This window comes from Lycium ferocissimum, chromosome 11 (assembly GCF_029784015.1).
Source record: "Lycium ferocissimum isolate CSIRO_LF1 chromosome 11, AGI_CSIRO_Lferr_CH_V1, whole genome shotgun sequence".
NCBI classification, from domain to species: domain Eukaryota; kingdom Viridiplantae; phylum Streptophyta; class Magnoliopsida; order Solanales; family Solanaceae; genus Lycium; species Lycium ferocissimum.
The window spans coordinates 66,079,846-66,094,659 of record NC_081352.1 but is presented as its reverse complement, the minus strand read 5'-3'; the positions used below and the strand labels follow the sequence as shown (position 1 = coordinate 66,094,659).

The following is a 14,814-nucleotide window of genomic DNA, read 5'->3' as shown; positions in this document are numbered from 1 at the left end:
AGACTAAGCAGTTGGCATTGAATGCACCGTAATTTCACGGCACATCAACAGCCGAGCCAGAATGCATACATGGAGGAGCGTGATAACATCGATTGGGCGGCGTTACGCGCTTCATTAGCTGATGAGCGGCCTGTGAGGAATTTAGAGGGAGCCAGAATTCTTGACTTCGATGAGTTTTTGATCCCGGTTAATATTTAAAATACTTATTTTTCATTTAAATTACTTATTTTAAATATATATGTTACTCATTATTTAGTAATATTTTATATTTTAGGATTCGGCGCCAGCGGGTCCAGCAGAGCCACCCACTCAGGCGTTTTCTCATGGGCTTGCCGAGCCAATGGTGTCTTCCCATGTGACTGTCGAGCCACAGGTAAGCTTTTTATTATAATTAGTTTTATTCAATATGAGGTCAATATTTAAAATACATCTTTGATTATTTAAATTACTTATTTTAAATATGTATGTTACTTATTATTTTTTTTTTTTAATATTTTAGGATTCGACGCCAGTGGGTCCACAGGAGCGACCCATTCAGGAACTTCATCAGCCTGCCGAGGCAGAGGTGTCTTCTCATGAGACTACCGAGGCGCAGTTAAGATTTTTACTTAAAATCAATTTTATTCAATATAAGGTAAATATTTATTTAATTTTTATAACCTTTATTTGGACTTCGAACAACATCTCGTCTAGGAAACTACCTCATATTCTGCACCTAACCCATCTCAGGAGCCTACAGACCTATCTCAGGAGCCTACTTCGGCGCCCGCTGATACACATGTTTGATTATTCAACAAACATTAATGTATTCAATATAAATAAGAAATGGTACTAATTATTATATACTTTTCAGGTTCATCCTTCGGCGCCTGCGGTGGCGACTCCCGACAAGGAAGAGGTCGAGTTTCCAGACCCAGGTCAGCATGAGGTTCTGCCCGTGCTAGCGGGACCAAATCCCAAGAAAAAGCACATTCTAGTCAAGGGTGCACGGGCCAGGGGAAGGGGAGATGATCATGACTTATAGCGCTTGGTTATTAAGAGGAAAAAGGGCGATGGAGACGATGGCGAGGCCCAGAAGACATGCCAAACCAAAAAGTGGACTAATCTCGAGTTGGGCTAACCTACTTATTGCGTATAGTCACACACTGAAATATGGGGAACTCACACAAATATTAGTAAATATACAACTATTTACTAGGGGTGTCAATGGTTCGGTTCGATCGGTTTTTTGTAAAAATTTATATCATATCAATCTTTCGGTTACTCTACTTTATATAACTAAAATTAAACTTTTGAAAACCATCCCAATGAGATTGGTTTTTCTTCAGTACTGGTACAGTTCGGTTAATTTACGGTATTTTTAAAAAAATCACCTAATGCAGTACAAAAAACAAAGATTAAAAAGTTATGGAAGAAACAAACTGAAAACACTACATTATTGATGCTCACAAATACAACGACATCTACTTATAACTTATAAGGAACACACTACACGATAAATACGTATACTCGTTGCTTATAAAAGAATATTAAAATTATTAAAAACTAGAACTTTACAATGGATTGATGGATCATGTAGGTAGCAAGGCGGCAAACCAACAATTATATCAAAACATGATAATTGGTGTTTAAAGATTATTTTTATCATAAGAAATTATTGAAAAATAGAACTATATAAATTAATTGTCATATAGGTTCTAGTGGCAGTGGAGAAAGAGTAATTGTACTAAAAAAAATTAGTTAAAGAATTTGCAGTATGAAGTTATATGCAGTTACTACCATTGCTAATTGGAATAAGAACTTTAAAAATTTAGAAAAAATACAAACAAAAAGAAGAGGAGGAGAAACCAAACCTTTTCTTCTTTTCGAGGTGTTGGTGATATTATTGTGTAGTAGTGTTCGAGACTTTATGTATTTTGTTTCAATAGGGTCGACGGGTAGGTTTAAGTTTTAGTTATAGCCCTCTCCATTTAAATTCATCCCAAGGACAAAATATCTAAAGCTATGTATTATAAATTATGATATATAAAATATATTTCTACATATGTATTTATTCGGTTTGATTCGGTATTTTTTATATAATAAAAAATCCACCCTAATTATTCGGTACGGTTATCAATTTATTTTAAAACTTTCGATTTTATTAAAAAGAACCTAAAAATCGGTTCGGTTCGGTCGGTTCAATCGGTTTTTGAAAAACCATTGACACCCTTACTATTTACAGAACCTACAACTATTTTTGAATTTACAGAATCTATAAAATATACCCTATAAATGATAAAAGAAAAAAATCAATAAATATGGTCAATTTAGTATAAATATGGTAACAAATTTATACATGTTATTTTTTTCCCTTAATTTACCCCTACAAATTCTCCTTTCCTACCTATCATTAATAATATGATGAAGGCAATAATATTAAGTATTCAATTTAGTATAAATATGGTAACAAATTTATACAGGTTATATTTTTTTCTTAATTTGTCCCTACAAATTCTCCTTTCGTACCTATCATTAATAATAGTATTCAATTTAATAATATGATGTTATATTTTTTTCTTAATTTGGCAATAACATTAATAATAGAATTTAACTATACATATACCATATATAATAAACATAATATACTATATTAAAAATAATATGCTATATACTATATATATGCATATTGTGCATCGATATACTATATTAATATAAGTTAGGCAAAGTGCATTGATATACTATATAAGTTAAATTAAGCATATAAGTGCATCGATATACTATATATTTTATGAAATACATTAATATAAATATACCTCTATATTGATATTTTAGAAATGTAAAAAGTTGTATTTATGTAATTAAAAAGTACAAATTTTGAATAAGTTGTATTTGTGTAATTTTTTTAATTACCATTTTAAAAAGTTATATTTATGTGACTTTCCCCTGAAATATCGTGTGTTTAGCGGTCATCCCAAATTTTCCGAGAATTAGTTTCATGTTAGTGGTTGTTATAAAAACATTTAGAGCAACTTACATAAACAACTACCTTTTATAAGCTCCTAACAATATATAGCTTCACCTTTGCAATTTACAAACCGTAGCTACCTTTGCAATTTCGGCTGTATTTCCCTATTTTTAAATACAGTTGTAAGGTTGCTATCTGAAATACAGCTGAATACACCAAATACATGTGAAATATATCTGACCAAATACACTGAAATACATTCTAATACAGTGAAGTGTTAGGTTGCTATTCGAAATACACCTCAATATATCAAATACATATGACCTGAATGTGGTGCAACCAATTTTGTTAATACAGTCAGATACATGTGTATTTGATTGTATTTATATATGGTAGAAACTTGAACATTTAAATACAGTCAAAACAAAAGGATTATCATTATATAAATACAAAGAAACACACGGAAATACATGGAAATACAGCCAAAATTGTAATTTCTTAGAAAAAGAATGTGGCCAACGGGATTCGAACCTGGGCGCGCAAGGGCAAAGCACATGTCCAATGATCACTCCAGCTACAGCGCTCCTCATGTATAGTAGCTATGAAATGTAATTATTGCAAAAGACAGTTATAATTCATAAATAGCTCTTAGAAGTAATTATGACATGTAAATTTTCCAAACATTTATCTGAACAAGTTAACTTTTGTATATTGTTACTACTATAATTATTTTACATCATCAAGTTAAAGATGACTAACAACATATAACTTTCTATTGCAAGCCTAATTTGATAATCTAAAAAGTAATATTTATTAATTCGCATTTTCAATTATATATAAGTGTAGAAGAGGGACCAACACAGCATTGATTGCTTGCTTATACCAAAAGCTTTATAAATTGTACACGTAATGAATGCTTGTACCAAAAGCTATATAACTTGTACACTTTAACCAATTACTTTTTTATCCCACGTTGACATATGTCATAGTACTTAATATTTATTCCCTTCTCATATATAGACGTATGCACTTCAATTTTAATTCTCTGACACATTTATTTCCTCTGTGCACTTTTACTTGTTCACTTTTGACTTTTCACGTTCTTGCTGAATATTTATTCTTTGCTTATGTATAGACGTATGCAGTTCAATTTTAATTCTTCTACATAAATTTATTTTCTCCGTGCACTTTTGACTTTTCACGTTCTTTAAGAATTAATAAATTCTACGTGGACATATGTCATAGTACTGAATATTTATTTTCTTCTCATGCATATACATATGCGCTGACACATATTTATTTCCTCCGTGTACTTTTACTTGTTCACTTTTGACTTTTCGCGTTCTTCCTAAATATTTGTTCTCTTCTCATGTATACATGTATGCGCTTCAATTTTAATTCTCCTACATATATTTATTTCCTCCGTGCACTTTTACTTGTTCACTTTTGACTTTTCACGTTCTTTAAGAATTAATAAATGAAGTACTCCTTTTGTCCCATATTACTTAGCCACATTACTAAAAATATATATCTATTTTTCTATTCTATATTTTTCTTATATTTCTATCTATTATATATAAACGAGAAAGAGGTACAAACACAGCTATCAATTATTGTACTAGGAGCAATGTCAATTGTACTTTAAACTTGGACCAATGTCATTGGTCATTGAATTTGGAGAAAAGGCCATAAATAGTCCCTTATCTATGGGAGTAGGTCTAAAATGGTCTCTTAACTATATACTTATCGGTTTTAGTCCTTTAACTATCCAAAAACTTATCAAATTTGGTCTCCATCTATTTTTTTTATACAAACAGCGTACAAACTCATAAACCTTCGTGAGATTAATCGTTAAACCATTCCTCAGACCTATATTTCTCTCTCCTTGCTTCTTTTTCGTCAAGTTCCTCTTGTTAAAAAAATAAATTAAAAAAAAAAAAAAGGGACTTACATTCCTTATGTTCCATAGGAACTTGGAGTCAAAAAATTATATAGACCACCGATATTTTTCTATTCTTACATTGATTTAATTTATACTTTTTTTTTTCACTAAAAACCAACGGACTCCGTCTCCATCGATTTTTTTATAAAAAAAATAAAAAATAAAAATAAAAAACTAACGGACTCCATCGGTTTATTTTAGAAAATAATATAACAAATAATTATATTTTTGCGCATTTTTGTGCAAAAAATAATCGATCGTCGATTTTCTTAAAAAAAAAAGATTTAAAAAAATTATTGAAAAAACACAAAATCTCTCGGTCTTTCCGTTGGTTTTTTCCATATTTTTCTTTTTTAGTAGTGTTTGAGAAGAATGGTTATAGAAATTTTGTGCCGAGTTTGTCTTTTATTTTAGAGACTCGAACTTGTAATGACCAATGTCTTTTTTTATAAATAAAAAAAAAAAAAAAAAAAAAAAAGAGGAACTTGAGGAAAAGAAGCGAGGAGAGGTGAGGAATGGTTTAATGATTAATCTTGAAGGTTTATGAGTTTGCCTCGTTTTATAAAAAAATACGGAGACCAAATTTGATAAGTTTTTTGTATTTCGGTAAGTGTATAGTTAAGGACCATTTTATTTCAGGTCTATTTATGGCCTTTTCTCATTGAATTTGTTATGCCTCTTTATACATACATGTATTGTATTTCTATTTCAATCACTGTAATGCAACAGTTTTTTCTTTTGCCATCTGTACGCGTGTATTCCACTTTTACGTTATCATATTTCTTTACTTCTACACTTTATTTTATACACTAAATTTGGACTTATTTCAATTGTACTTGTTTTTTTTTTTTTCCAGGTGTGGATCTACATCATTGAACAAGTACTACTTGGTTTGCCACCTGTACGTGTGTATTCCATTTTTACGTTATCATATTTCTTTACTTCTACACTTCATTTTATTACTCTATTATAGAAAACATATGAAATTATACTCTAAGCAGGGACTCACATGTGTACATTTCAGAGGTTTAACATTAATTCTACCTCTTGTGTGTTTAGTTTTTAGGTCCCCACGTGTCCCCAGTATCTCAATTGTCCTTTCATTTCCTTCATTTGGCATATACTGCCTCTGTCTCAATTTAAGTGTCTCAGTTTGACTAGACACGGAGTTTAAAAAATAAAAATAGAGACACGGAGTTTAAAAAATAAAAATAGACTTTTGAATCTTGTGGTTCTAAATTAAAAATATATATAATATAATATAATATAATACAATATCCTTTGAATCTTGTGATTATAAACTTGACATGTAGGATATTTGAATTGTCAACTGACTAAATATAAAAAGAGGCAGACATAAACAAAATAAGACAAATTTTAACAACAATTAAGAAATTAAGGGGAAAAATAAGAGGAAAAGAAACAGAATATGGAGACTCACTAAGAAGTTTCATTTGTGGATTGCTTCTTCGCTTAATCGCTTCTCCTCTTAATTTTTTCATTGCTCCTCTTTGCTTTGATATTTAGTTTTCCATTTTGTTACTTATTTTATTCTTCTTTGCAATTCTCTGGTTATTGTTTCTTCACCTTTTTAAAATTTATTATTTTATATTTTCATTTAGCAATTTGAGAATTTTACTTAGGGATTAAAATTATGTGATTTACCATATTACGTCCATTTTTTTTGTTAATTTAAACTTCTACCATTTAATCAATGATTAGTTAGGATATATCCTAAATCTTTTTTTTTTTTTTAATTTCTGATTAAGTCTCTTCAAATAATTAAATTGACTAAATATGGTGATTAATTATGTTGGGCCTCGTGCATCGCACGGGCATAGTTTGCTAGTACATATACAAATAGTGTAAAAAATTTGGCGAATTCTCCTTCAAAAGGGTTGGTATTTAATTTTTTGCCTTCAAAATTAACTATTCTTTAATTTTTGCTCTTTTGCAATCGAACTTATGTCTAGTGGTGCATAAGTTCTTTAAGGCTAAACGTCATGCGGTGCATAACTTGTAAAATATTATGATGAGAAAATAAAAATTTATAGCTGCAAAAAAAAAAAAAAAAAAATTGTTTCTTATGATGGCCAAAAATTAAAGACCAGCAAAGAAAGAGAAATAGTTCAAATGAGTTTTTTCCCTTACAATGCTTATCCTCAAACCTTTTTTATGATCAAAGACATGACATAATTGCCATTCTTGATCGCCAAGGCAATTATACTCTTGAACTGTATATCCTCCATCTCAAAAGGATTATCTTAGTTTGACTTGACACGGAGTTTAAGAAATAAAGAAAGACTTTTGAAATGCATGGTCTAAAACAAATCTTAGATATTTATGTGGCTATAAATCATCTCATAAAGTTAAATTGTTTCTAAATATAGAAATGTGCCAATCTTTTTTGGATAAATTAATAAGGAAAGTAAGATAATCTTTTTGGACGGAGGGAGTAACTAGATCTGTACTATGACTCCATAAAGGTTTAAGATCTTCCTCTTTAAAGCTTAGAACATCACACTACAAGTGAATCAAATAAAATCAAGCAAACAAAAAAATAAGCAATGAGTGAAATCAAGAAGAAAGAGTTGGTCTTCATACCATCTCCTGGAATGGGTCATCTAGTACCCGCAGTGGAGATGGCAAAGCTCCTTATAGCTAGAGAAGAACATCTTTTTATCACTGTCCTTGTCATGAAGATGAACCTAGACTCCAACCTCAATACTTACATCCAATCACTGTCCTCGAATACTAATCGCAACTCATCAAGATTGAAATTCATACATCTCCCTCGAGACGAATCCGCTTTACAACTCCTTAACGGCACGCATTCTTTTCTGGATTTATTGACAGCCATAAGCCTCAGGTCAGACATGTTGTGGCTCAAGTTCAGCCGTCCGGTTTTGTGGTAGACATGATGTGTACTACTATGATGGATGTGACTAGCGAATTTGGTCTCCCAACTTATGTTTTCTGCATGACCAGTGCAGCCATGCTTGGCCTTCACTTGAATATATATGCAGAGTCTAAGGGATGATTTTAACATAGACGTTACTAATTACAACGTTGACCCTGAATTCGAACTCTCTGTACCTTCGTATTTCAATCCATTTCCAGTGAAATGTTTGCCGTTGATATTCTTGGATAAGGAAGGTGGTTCCACTATGTTCCTTGATAATTCCAAAAGATATCGAGAAACCAAAGGAATATTGGTGAACACCTTTCAGGAGTTGGAAACTCATGCTATGAAATCGCTCTATATGGATGAGAAAATCCCACCCGTTTATCAAGTTGGACCATTGCTGAACCTCAATAGCGGTGTCGGCGATAAGGAAGATTCATCTCACCAGGTGAAAGAAAATATTTTATTATAAATATCTGAATACTCTCTACAATTTTCACCTAATGAAAATAACTAGCAGCATTACTATTTATAATAATACGAAACCTACTTCAACTTAAAACAAGAAAGCCTATTCTTATATATTCTCTCCTATAAATCCTATTTAGACATGAATTAAAATTCTAAATTTTGACCAATTTTCATTTCCTATAACTTTGAATCATTTCTCCAACACCAGGAAATTATCAAATGGTTAGATGGGCAAACTCCATCCTGTAGTGTTTCTCTGCTTTGGAACCTCAGGAAGTTTCAACAAGGAACAAGTGAAGGAAATTGCCCACGCTCTAGAGGACAGTGGGTGTCGGTTTTTGTGGTCTTTAAGGAAACCGCCACCAAAAGATTCATGGTATCCAAGTGACTATGAGAACCCGGAAAATGTCTTGCCGGAGGGGTTCTTGGAAAGGACGAAAGGGGCCATTTTGTCTCATAAAGCAGTGGGTGGATTTGTGTCACACTGTGGACGGAACTCGGTTTTGGAGAGCGTTTGGTTCGGAGTAGAGATGGCAATTTGAGCCCATATTTAGAAAATTAGCTCATTTTACTCACATATTAATGAGTTGGGTCACTCATATTTCAAGTGGTTAAATATAAGCTTCAAGTCTCTCTTTGACAATATGATAAATATGGATAAAATATGAGTATTCATATATGAATACATTAGATCCAATAACAACTCATTTTGAAAATGAAAAATTTCTTTCTTACCTCTCACCCCAATCCTTACCCCACCACCCACCCCGCCATGCCCCCCACCCCCACACACTTTTTTTATTTTATTTCATATACTTTATTTTTCTTTTATAAAAAACTTATAAAAAAGGAGAGTTTTTTTTTCTTACCTCCACTCCGATCCCTACCCCCACCTCCACCATACCCCCCCCCAAATTCAATTTCATATATTTTACCTTTATAAAATTTTATAAAAAATGAAAAAAAAAAATTCTTACCCCCACCCCACCCTCCCCCCCCCCCCCCAAAAAAAAAAATCAATTTCAAATATTTACTTATAAAATAAAAAATGAAAAAAAAAAATTTTACCCCTGCCCCACCTCCTCCCCGACCTCCCCCCCCCCCCCCCCCCCCCAAATTTCAATTTTCATATATATTACTTCTATAAAAAATTTATAAATAATGGAAAAGAATTTCTAGTCCCCCACCCCTCCCTACCCCCCCCCCCCCCCCCCCCCCCCCCCCAAAAAAATCAATTTCATATATTTTACTTTTATAAAAAAATTATAAAAAATGAAGAAAAAAAAAATTCTTACCCTCACCCCCACCCCTCACCCCGAAATTTATATGAAAAAATTAATTTAACTTGACAAAAGAAAAAAACTATAAACATACACTTGAAATAATATTATACTTGTATAATATGGGTTAACCCATAACTAATCCAGTCATTTATCACCCAACCAATATTTACCCACATAAATATGAGCGATTTGAAACCCAACCCATTTTTGTTCAAACCATTTTCAACCAAACCAAATCCAATCAAACCCACCCATTTGCCACCCCTAGTTTGGAGTGCTAATGGCGACTTGGCCAATTTATTCGGAGCAGCAAGCAAATGCATTTGAATTAGTGAAGGAGATAGAGAAAGCAATAAGGAAATTAATGGAGCCTGAAAATGAAATAAGGTTGAAAGTGAAAGACATGAAGGAAAACAACAGATTGGCGCTAAAGGAAGGTGGCTCTTCCTATACCTCTGTTGGACGTTTTATCGAACTGGTTATGGGCAATAACTGAAAAATGAGTAATAACTGCATTTCTGTTTAATTGCCATCCAAGTGTATCCAACAGCAGTAATAATACTCCCTCCATCTCAAATTATTTATCGTGTTTCACTATTACATATGGCGGTAAGAAAATAAATTAATTGGACGGGTCTTGATTATTTTACCCTGATATACTCTTTCGTCATTTAATAATTACTCTATCTATGTGTCATCTTTCATAATTGAGGTGTTTGCGGTTTTCAAAAACAAATACTAAATGGGAAAAGAATAATGATTATTGTATTGAACTTCTAAATTTGAGATAACTATTTTTAAAAAGAAACGGAGTAGTTCTTTTTTACAATTTGACTCGTTTGGAAACAAAAAGGAAAGGTAAGAGCAGTGCATTTTCACCTTAGAATTGATTTTTCACTTAGTTCTTCAATTGAACATCAGCTAGTAAAATCAGGGGCGTAGCCAAGTGTAGCCAAGGGGGTTCATCGGTAGAAAATTACAGTGTATATTGAAGGTTAAAATTATTTTTTATATATATATGGTAGACGTTGAACCCTCTTGACTTTTTCGTATGTTTACTTCTTCATATTTTTGAACCCCCTTACTGAAAATCCTGTCTCGCCACTGAGTAAAATGAGAAAAAGATGAACATCAATGTCAGTTTTAGACGTGATAATGACTGTATTTTAGGATGACTTCTGTTTTTGTTATTTGTATTAACATCAAATAATTAAATACCTTACCTCGGAATTTACTCTATTTCATCATTCGCTGCAATCCAATGTACCAATAAGTTCAAAATTTTTGTTAACTAGGTATAGATGATACATTTCATCCAATAGTTGGGCCATACTGTCACTTTAAACCACATGATATTTTCTACAGAATACCAACCCCCCACACACACCCCCCCCCCCCCTCACCAGCAACTTGTTACCATTTGCAACTTACATACCTCAATTATTAGATATTTTATTATAATCAGCGGCGTATGTAGAATTTTTCATAAGTTGTATTGGCATTTAAAGAAGTAAATCAAAAAGAAATATTGTAATTTCAGTGTGTGTGTGTATATATAACTCTCCTGACTAATTTTTATTTTTGAAATATATTCATAATAGTCTCATTAATTTTCTCCATTCATAATATATACTTATATAGTGTCAACAAAAATAGTACTGGATACGTCTTTTTTTTTTTAAAATATAAGATAAAGACATCAAATAACTACTCAAAAACTCATCATTAATTCGATTTCAAAAATAGATCTTAATCAATCTCACAGCCGAAAAAGCAATCACAAAAATCCGAGTAATTGCAGTGAATACTTTTCAAAGTTAAAGTTTAATGTGTGACACTGTGGTGAAATAATTGAATCCAAGTACGTTTATAACATTTTGTTGTCCCCGATGAGGCTCGCTGGTTTAGTTTTTCCTTACAAAAATTTGGATAAGATGGATGCATACTTGTTACTTACTTCAAAGGACAACAAATCAACAATGTTGCTATGCCTATGCAAGCCTACTGGATGATAAGACATATTCTTAATGCTAGGATAACACTGGAGCAGGTGTGTGCAATTGTGACATAGGAAAAAGCTTGATCAGACATATCTATCTACAGCTACTAGGAGAAAGTCCTAGAGTGATATGGAAATGCTTGATGTTTCAGAATGATACATGACCAAAAACAATATTTACCATGTGGTTGCTGATGCAGGGAACATTATTGAGCTGAGAGACAGCTCCAATGGGTAATATCTATTGATCCAGCATGTATTTTATGCAAAACCTATGATGAGAACAGAGAGAATTTATCTGTCCTGTGTGAGTTTGCTAAGAAGCTGTGGGAAAAAGTCATGAAGTGGATACACAAACAACAAGTTTATACTCATGATTCAAATCACAATTTGAGATGGGCAGTTAGCAACCGAAAAGGAAAGTCAGGGAAAAATAGAATTTCAGGATCATCTATGTTGAAATAGTTCATTCCATTGTTAAGGTTTGCCCTGAAGTTCCTACCTTATTTAGATTCTACCATAATTATATTTTACTAAAAAAAAGATTTCTTGGTAGAAAATATTTTCTTTGTGGAAAAGGACTCTACCATATTTGTCCTTTTCTTTGAGGAAAAGTTTTGGATTTCTATAAATAGAAGGTCCTTTCTTCTCATACAACAGCACAATAGCATCCACAATATAGTCGTTCAGAGAGTTTTGTTTAGAAAAAGATTATTCTCTGAATACGTTTTATGTTTTTTATATTAGTTTTTCATATGTAGATCAATTGATCAAACTATATTAGAATATTATGCCTCATTTAGAATGTTTTTCTTTATTGTCTGATTTATCGTTGTTCAAGGTTCAATTGTTAGCTTCCCGATAAATAACATTTCTAAGCTTTTCCGAGCCTTAGAATGAAGAATTTGTGGACACCCATTTTTGTTTCAAGCTAGCTCAAGCCATTAGATGGGGGTTAAATCCCCAAATTGTTGCTATTTAACTCTTTTCTTAACTTTTACTTTCTTTTCCGATCAAAATAAAAGTATTTAGGCACAAATAATGTTGGCCACCATTAAAAGTCGTTTAAGCTTAAAGAGTTAAAAGAAGACACCATTAACAACTAAGAAAGTTTGAATGCAAAACCCAATCACATAACTAACAACATTTGGTCCCACGACCTTAGCTAATGGGATTAGCTACTCATATTCATAAAATAGAAGACAATAGTATATAAAGTATTCATAAAGCTTACAAAGATGTAATGAAGAAGATGACAAAAGTGCAAGAATCCTTCTTAAAAGCTTCAAAAACCAATATTCTATGTATTGAATGCTCCAAGACTAAGAGTAAAAGTCAGAATAATGAATACGAACCCTAAAAAATGTATTTATAATGGTCCAAACATGGAAAATAATTTTAGACAAAACTGCCCCGACGAAAGAAATATGGACCGTAATGTCACGACCCAACCCGATGAGCCGCGACAAGGTGTCTGACCTCTTGCGACCAAACACCCCTAAAATACTAATATGAAACATGCTGAACATCAATAGCCCATCAATGGCACAAACTAATCTCATAAAGAGGAAACATCCGAACTCTGCACAATCTGCATATATATATACACACAACATGCCGAAGAACGAGCGTGCAAAGCCCTAGGTCGCTATATACTTGTACATAAAAGAATATAAGCCGACAAGGCTACATCGTCTGACTACTACATACAACTGTCTACAGACCTCTACTGGAATAAAGCTGTAGAAAGGATGGGACAGAGCCCCGTCGTACCCATCTATATACATCTCAAAAGAATGGCCTACCAAAATGCATCGCAACACCGGGATCGAATGGGCCGCACCGATTTATTTTGGATAAGGGTCCTACTAAGCCGGACCACCTCTCGTCTACTCCGTACCTGCGGGCATGAACGTAGCCCCCGAGCAACGGGAGTCGACGGATAATGTCTGAATATGTAAGGCATAAAGACAACATGTATATATGTATAGAAATCATGAATAAAATCTGAACTCATAAGCTGAAATAACTATCTGCATGAATCTGTATGAACTAGTATCTGTCTACCTCTGACTAAATCTGTATGTCGGAAAACATGGACATGCATATATATCTATATACCTAGTATGTACACACCTTATTGTCACATCACTGGCCACACCTTCACCCTCTGTCGAGTGTGCCTTTCTCAGATATATACTCCTACATCATAGGTCACTCATGGACCACTCATAGGCCACACCTTCACCCCCTGTCAAGCGTGCCTTTCACATATAAAACGTAATATCACAGGTCACACCCTCACCCCCTGTCAAGTGTGCCTTTCACTGTACCCGTGAGAACTGAAAGTGCATGTATAATACAAGTAAAACTGAACGACAGGATTCTCAAACAGTAAAATGATAGTTTGCCTCTCATGGGCCTTACTGAACTTATACTACTAGGATAGGAAATCATAAGATCTGTATATGAGGAAATTACCATAGCCGGGGTACGGGAACATCAAAACTGTATTTCTCTTAGGACTTATAAGAATAGAGTAATATGGAAACTCTCTTAGTCGTTTATCGGTTCATATCATAGGATCATGCCAAAAAAAGAAGGAATAACCTTAACATACCTTGACGTATATCAAATCGCTCAACTTCTACTTCTTGAACTTGTAAATCTATAATTAAGATAACATAAGCCTTAATTAGGCTACTTGCTTTGCTTACTAATCATCCCCAAGCACGTATAAAGCTTAACGAATCATAGACGACCATCTCCTTTATAAGCTTACAATGATAGCGCCTATATATATATCCAAATACACGTAAATCCATCCCTAATCATTTCTTTAAAATAGTCTCATGCCACTACCTTACCCTTCATCAATCTATCACTTCCACAAATACCCTTTCTTTACCTAAAATCACTAAAGCTCTTAATAGCAAACTCAAATACAAGGGTAGGAATCATTTACATACCTTGAGGGGTCAAGAATCCCAAGAGTCACTTTAACTTCAACATCCTAAGCTTCCCATTCTTGGAGAAACCCTAGAAACAACCTTCCTCTTCACAAGCTCGGGTTTACGGGGTCTGGGTCATGTCAAATCTTCACTACTATGCCATAAATGTTGGGAGAGCAAAATATTAGGGTTTTCTGATCTGGGAATGAGAGAAATATGAAATAAAGTTGTGGACCACGTATCTATACTCGGAGAATTAACTGCTTCAGTGGTCCGGTTCGACGAGCGGGTCGACGACCCATCGACGTGTCGACGG

General features: G+C 33.2%; 1 pseudogene; it reads left to right on the top strand.

Annotated features, from left to right (window-relative positions):
- The first annotated feature begins 7,456 nt into the window (after window positions 1-7,456).
- On the top strand, window positions 7,457-10,044 carry LOC132037959 (UDP-glucose flavonoid 3-O-glucosyltransferase 6-like; annotated as a pseudogene).
- The last annotated feature ends 4,770 nt before the right edge of the window (window positions 10,045-14,814 follow it).